Raw genomic sequence first — 6552 nt, 5'->3', positions numbered from 1 at the left:
GAAATTGTTCTGTAGTTTCCACATTCGGTTGGGTAGCCTTTCTTTGGGATAGGAACAAATAGCGATCTCTTCCAGTCAGTTGGCCAAGGAGTTTGTCTCAGAGTAGTTATAAATCAGCTCCTCTTTCAGTTACCTGGCAAGCTTTAACTGTGGCAAGCATAAATACAAGAAGTCTCAAGTTTCACCTTGTCACAGTCTCTCCACTGCTACATCGCATGGTCTCAGTCCCACCAAGGTCTTGCTCTACAGTGTGGAAAGCATTTTCTCTCTTATGTTAGTCCCACAGCCTCTGAAGATTTTCAAGAGTTTGTGTCCACAGTTAAGGTAGTTAGAGACCAGCAGGGATTAACAAAATGGCTAGAAAAGCCAACAACATCACAATGGAGCACAGACTTTGAACTTTTAAAGTTCCATCATTGGAACTCCAGCTATGCTCCTTTAGATTTAGGCCATGCTTGAGTAAGTCAAGTACACAAGTCATCTGAAAGTTCTGTTTCTATTTTGAAAAACAGAGCTAATAACTTCTACTTCACATGGTTCTTAGGGATTTAGAAGGAATAAGATAAGAAGCAAGGCATAAGATAAGATAACAAACTGTGACTGACTCTGAGAAGAATGGGAATCCCAGAACATTTAATCATGCTAATGGGAAACCTATACTTGGACCAAGAGGAGGTCCTCAGAACAGAGCAGGGCAACACTGCATGGTTCAAAATTGGGAAGGTTGTATGCCAGGGATGTGTCCTATCTCCATACCTTTTCAACCTGTATGAAGAGCAGATTATCCGAGAGGCTGAGCTCTATGAGGAGAAGCGTGGCGTTAGGATTGGTGGAAGATCTATCAACAAACTGCATTATGCAGATGACATAACCCTGCTTGCTGAAATTGAGGAGGACCTCATGCACTTACTGCAGAGGGTCAAGGACTGCAGCCTTCAATATGGACTGAAGCTCAATGTCAAGAAGACAAAAATTCTCACCACTGGACCAATTGGTAGCACCAGGATGGATGGCGAAGGGATTGAGATTGTTCACAGCTTCAGTTTGCTCAGCTCCATGGTCAACACTCTTGGCACCAGCAGTCAGGAAATCAAAAAATGTATTGCGATGGGAAAGTCTGCGGTTAGGGACCTCTCTAAAGTACTCAAGAGCAACGCTGTCTCTCTGGAGATGAAGGTGCGCCTGATACAGGCCATGGTCTTTGCAATCACTTGTTATGCATCAGAGAGCTGGACAATGACTAGGGAGGAGAGGAGAGTTGGTGCTTTTGAGCTGTGGTGCTGGAGAAGAGTACTGAATGTTCCATGGACTGCCAAGAAAACAAACAGATCCATCCTAGAGAGGGTTAAACCAGGCTACTCCTTGGAGGCAAGGATTCTGGGGCTTCGTCTGACATACTTTGGACATGTTGCAAGGAGAGACAGGTCCTTGGAGAGGGACATCTTGCTTGGTAGGGTGGAGGGACAGTGCAGGAGGGGAAGACCCTCTATGAGGTGGATTGATTCAGTGACTGGGGAAATCGGGATGGGTGTGTCAGAGGCCATGCGATTGGCACAGCATAGAGCAGGGTTTAGGGCTGTTGTACATAGGGTCGCTATGAGTCTCAAACGACTCGGCGGCACATAACAACAACAACAACAACAAACAACAAGATAAGAAAATATTTAGTAAAGTCTGGAATACAGAAGGGGGAAAAAACCCACAGCAAATCACCAAGGTGATCCCAAGTCATGTGACACTCCTTCATGTATTTGAGAAATCTTAACTGGCAGAGATTGCTTAGCGCCCCACCCACCACCCCACGCCCGCCCGCCCCCGTCCCCAATACCTCTCCTCTGGTGGATTTCAACTGCCAGATATGCATGGCCTTTTGGTTAGGAGCACAACAGGTAACAGAATATACCACCAGAATTCCTTAGAATACAGGAGTAAATATGAAATTTTCCACATCTGTCCTAGATCTGAGTTAAAGAAGAATTATTACGATAATTCTGAATACTCAGTGTGGCCTAAATTTGGCTCTTCTCTATGCTAATTAGCCTCAAATTTCTCTCGGCTTTCTACAGGCTTCAACCTTCTTGTTTTCTTCTTTTAAGGACTTCATCCCATATTTCTAACACTAAAAATCTGACAACAGTATTCATATTCCACAATTCTCTTCTTGAATCATTAGAGCAAAATGCCATAACATTAAGAATTACCCTTCTCCAATATCATTTACTCAAGAGTTGAAAGAGATTTTTCTTTGGTATTTACTTCATTTCAAGTACAGTGCCATATATTTTCACGGAGACTAAAATATCATGTATATTGCCTATATATGTAAGCCATTTCAGTAAAATATATATGTAATCTGAATATTTATTTGACGTGTACAATAGTAAATAAAAAATGTTTTGCTTTATAAGACCACATTTTCACTTTAGTATTTTCATATCATCTTGTTAGTTTCCCTGCAAGTATAAAAATTTAAAAAATAAAAAGCAGTGAAATATTTAGTCAGTATTAATTGTAATAAAGTGATTTAAAAATATTTTTAGAAAAGGGAAATATTATGCTAAAATAAGGACTCATGGGCTTACACAGGAACCACAGCTAGCTAATAGTATCATCTAAATATTAGCTAATGGAATGTTAATATTCATTCATGATGCAGATGGATGAAAATTTTAAAACTTTTTTACTATACACATCGATTATTCCAGCTTTACATCAATGATTTTTCAGCTGGGCAGGGTGAATAAACCTCTCCTTCCCACTATGCACACTTCTAGAGGATATATTAGAGCAATTAAGTGGATTTTTCATTTACATTCCCTCATATTCAGATTTTTATCAGTTCTAAGGAACAAACACCTGCTGTCCTTTAGTGAAGGAGAAAAGTTTCAAATCACACCCACCTCAAACAGAAGTGGTTAAGCCTCCTCTCAGAAATGTGACTGCCTTTCTTGCACCACGTATCATTTCCCCAAGAGTGAGTTATGGTTTCTAATGAAGTAGGTTGGCATCTTGCTAGTGTAAGTTTTTGTTTGTTTTCCCCAAGTTACTCTCTGCTTAGTGATTTCCTCTCCCTTCTCTCTTATCATTCACAATCATTAAAAAATATTTATTTCTGTGTGTATAATTTTTCTTGACTTTTATAAAAAAGTCTTTCATCCCTTGTTTCTTTTGTGATTGATTTATTTAACTAACTGTAATGTTCTTGAGGTTTGTCCATGTTATATCTCACACTGCAGTGTAGTGGATGTGTTGCTATGACTATCTGTTGCGTTAGATGGTCTTCCTAGACCATTGTTTAACTAACTGCCTCAACTCCATCTAATCTGCCATCTCAGTAACATGGCTTACCTGCCCTGCAGGCAGGCAGCACACTATATTGTCAACAGCTATGTGAATCATTTCTTCCTCGTAGAACACGTTAACCTATCCACAGGGGATTGGTTAGTCTCACCATTAAATTTAGCAAATTATAGGACAGAAACTGAGAACTTCAATACCAGGAAAGATGAAGATGCAGAACAAGCAGTGTGCATCCCTCAGGCCAAAGATTTCTGTGTAAAAGATGTCTTATTGTGGATTGAGAATTGCTTGGATTAACTGAAACATTGTATCTTGCTGTTGACTGAATGAGATGGAGCCAGGGCCAGAGCCCTTGAAAGGATGGAGACACCTACAACCAGGAGAACATAAAATAGATTAATGGCATCTTCTAAGAATCAAATTCCTATGCACAACCAAAAACTTCTCCAACAGGGTAAAAAGGGAAGCCACTGACTGGGTAAAATGTATTTGGTAATAACATATCAGATGAGGGACTTATATCCAGAATTTATAAAATACTTGAGCACCACAACAAGATAAAGGTAAATAATCCAATTGAAAAATGGGCACAGGATATGAACAGACACTTCACTGAAGATGACATTTAGATGGCTAACAAGCACATGAAGAAATGTTCAAATCTCTAGCTCTAAGAGAGATGCAAATTAAAATAACTATGAGGTATCATCTCACCCCAGTCAGAAAAGCAAAATTTAACAGAACAGCAAGCAACAAATACTGGTGAAGTTGTGAAGAAACTGGAACCCTTATTCACTGTTGGTGGGAGTGTAAAATGGTGCAACCACTGTGGAAGGTAGTATGGCGCTTTCTCAAAAAGTTACAAATAGAGATACCATTTGACCCAGCAATTCCACTACTGAGAATATACCCCAAAGAGACCATAACTGACATCCAAGCAGATATATGCACACTCATGTTTATCGTGGCTTTGTTCACAAAAACAAGGAGTTGGAAACAAACTAAGTGCCCATCAAAAAACGAATGGATAGAGAAGCTGTGGTATATTCACACAATGGAACACTATGCTGCATTGAAAAACATGGAACTCATGCAATATTATTCAAAATGGGTGACTCTGGAGGACAGTATGCTGAGTGAAGTATCTCAGTCACAAAAGGACAAATACTGCATGATGCCACTGTTGTAAAACATGATTGACCTTGGGTTCAGGGGAGACTGAGAAAGATGGGTTCAATAATGTGTACTGCATTTAAACAGATGAGGGAGAAAACTATTTAAAAGGGATATGTGATTAGGTATTTTTGTCATGACACGAGTCTAGAGTGAAGGCTACATGGTGGAGTGGACCTGGGGGAGGGTTTGTAAAACAGTGAAAGAATTTTTCTTTTACTTTTCTAAGAGGGTAGTGTTCTGAGGGGGAGGGTTGGTAGGGGAGAAATGTGCAACAATGAATGAATGGAAATCCAAAGTCTCTGTAAATTTTTACTGAAATTAATAATAAATTTAAATTAAAAAAAATAAGTTAAAGTAAGGAAGGCAATAGATTTATAACTTCTCATGCTAATAACAATATATCATGGCATGAAGGAGGAATAGTGGAACTGTATCCACATTTACAATATTCTTCTTAACAAAACCAGTTATGGAAAAAAGGAACTGCACTGGAACATGTATCTCTGGACTGGAAATTATCATATTTATAATATTTCTAGCCTTAAACTTAAAAGATTATATTGTTCAAAATTATTTGTTATATATTTGTTTAAATTTTTCTCTCTTTTAACAACTGGGTTCTGGAGGGAAAAGACCAGAGAGTGGTCAAAATTATTGGGACAGCTATTGCTGCCAGTTTAGGGCCTGTGTCAGGAAAAAGAAGTCCTACTCATAAACAATGCCACCCAAAGATAATAAAAGAGGTCAGAATTGCTTCCACTGTGGAAAGCTGGGCTACTTCAATAGACATTGTCACAGATGAGAGCCACATATAGGCAAGGGAGTAGAGAGGAAGCTCCCATTCACTTGCTTTAAGTGTGGATCTGAAGGACACTTGGCCAAGGGTGGCCCACATCAAGTCCTCATGGTTGATAGGACTGACAGGCCCCAGCTCCCAGCTGGAAACAAAGGAGGACGCTTCAATGATTCACATCCTTCCAGAAGAGCCATGGGTGAGCATTAACATTACTGGTAAGTATATTCATTTTCTCCCGGACACAAGAGCCTATTATTTGGTCCTAAAAGCCTTCGGAGGTCCCAACTCTTCCCACTATTTCTTAGTTGTTGGACTTGATGGGAATCCTCATAAGCAGTTCCTTACTTCACCTCTGCCTTGCATATGGACTTCTGAGCTGCAAAACAATCCAGCAGTAGATAAAATTTGGTCCAATACTAAAGAACAATAAATGACATAGTTGAGCCTGAAAAAGAAAAAAAAAAAAAAAAGGATGGAGACAGTGCCAGAGCCCCTAAGAAAGAGACAGGACCAGAGTTCTTGAGATCGACACAGAGCTAAAGATTTTGCTTGCTGAGCAACTAAAGAAGAACTGACTTGGAACTGCTGTCTCGTGAAACCAGCAAAAGAGCTCTTTAACACAAGGTTACTGGAGTACTGACTGAAAATGCCATAATGGTAGGACTAAGGGAACTTTGTAATACTGACCTAAGTTACGAGATCAAAGGTCAAAGGGCTTGAAACCATGCTTGAGAAGCTTCCAGGACTGAGAGATTGTATCTTGCTGCTAACCTGGATTGTAGCCTGTTCATTTCCCTAATAAACCTCATCATCCTGATATGGTTCCAGAAAATCTGTGTAGCTATTGCAACAGATTTGGGACCCAGTAAAGCAGTTAAGATCAGTGTTGGAATGAGTAGAAGAAGGTGCTAGAGTGTGGGAGACCATGTCTAACCTTATAGGAATTGGTTTTTTACTGTAGATGTTATTGATGGGACAGTTCCCTTTTGTGGAGTTAGTAGAGGTGAGTCTCGGCTATCTTTACTCTGCCGTTGATCTTTTTACACACATATCTATCCTTATTTTTTAAAATTGCACAGCATTCTATTACATGCACTTACCATAAATTATTTACCCATTATTATTTGTTGATGAACATGTAGGTTGTTTCCATCTTTTTGCTATTAAGAATAAAGCTGTGATGGACATGGAGAAGAATATAATCATTTGTGTCATGACTATAATTTATATGATGTTGTTGTTCTGTACTGTCACGTTGGAACCAACCCATTGCTGACCAT

Source organism: Elephantulus edwardii, unplaced genomic scaffold, assembly GCF_000299155.1.
Source record: "Elephantulus edwardii isolate Elephantulus edwardi_28Jun2011 unplaced genomic scaffold, EleEdw1.0 scaffold00023, whole genome shotgun sequence".
NCBI classification, from domain to species: domain Eukaryota; kingdom Metazoa; phylum Chordata; class Mammalia; order Macroscelidea; family Macroscelididae; genus Elephantulus; species Elephantulus edwardii.
This window is presented reverse-complemented; position numbering follows the sequence as displayed.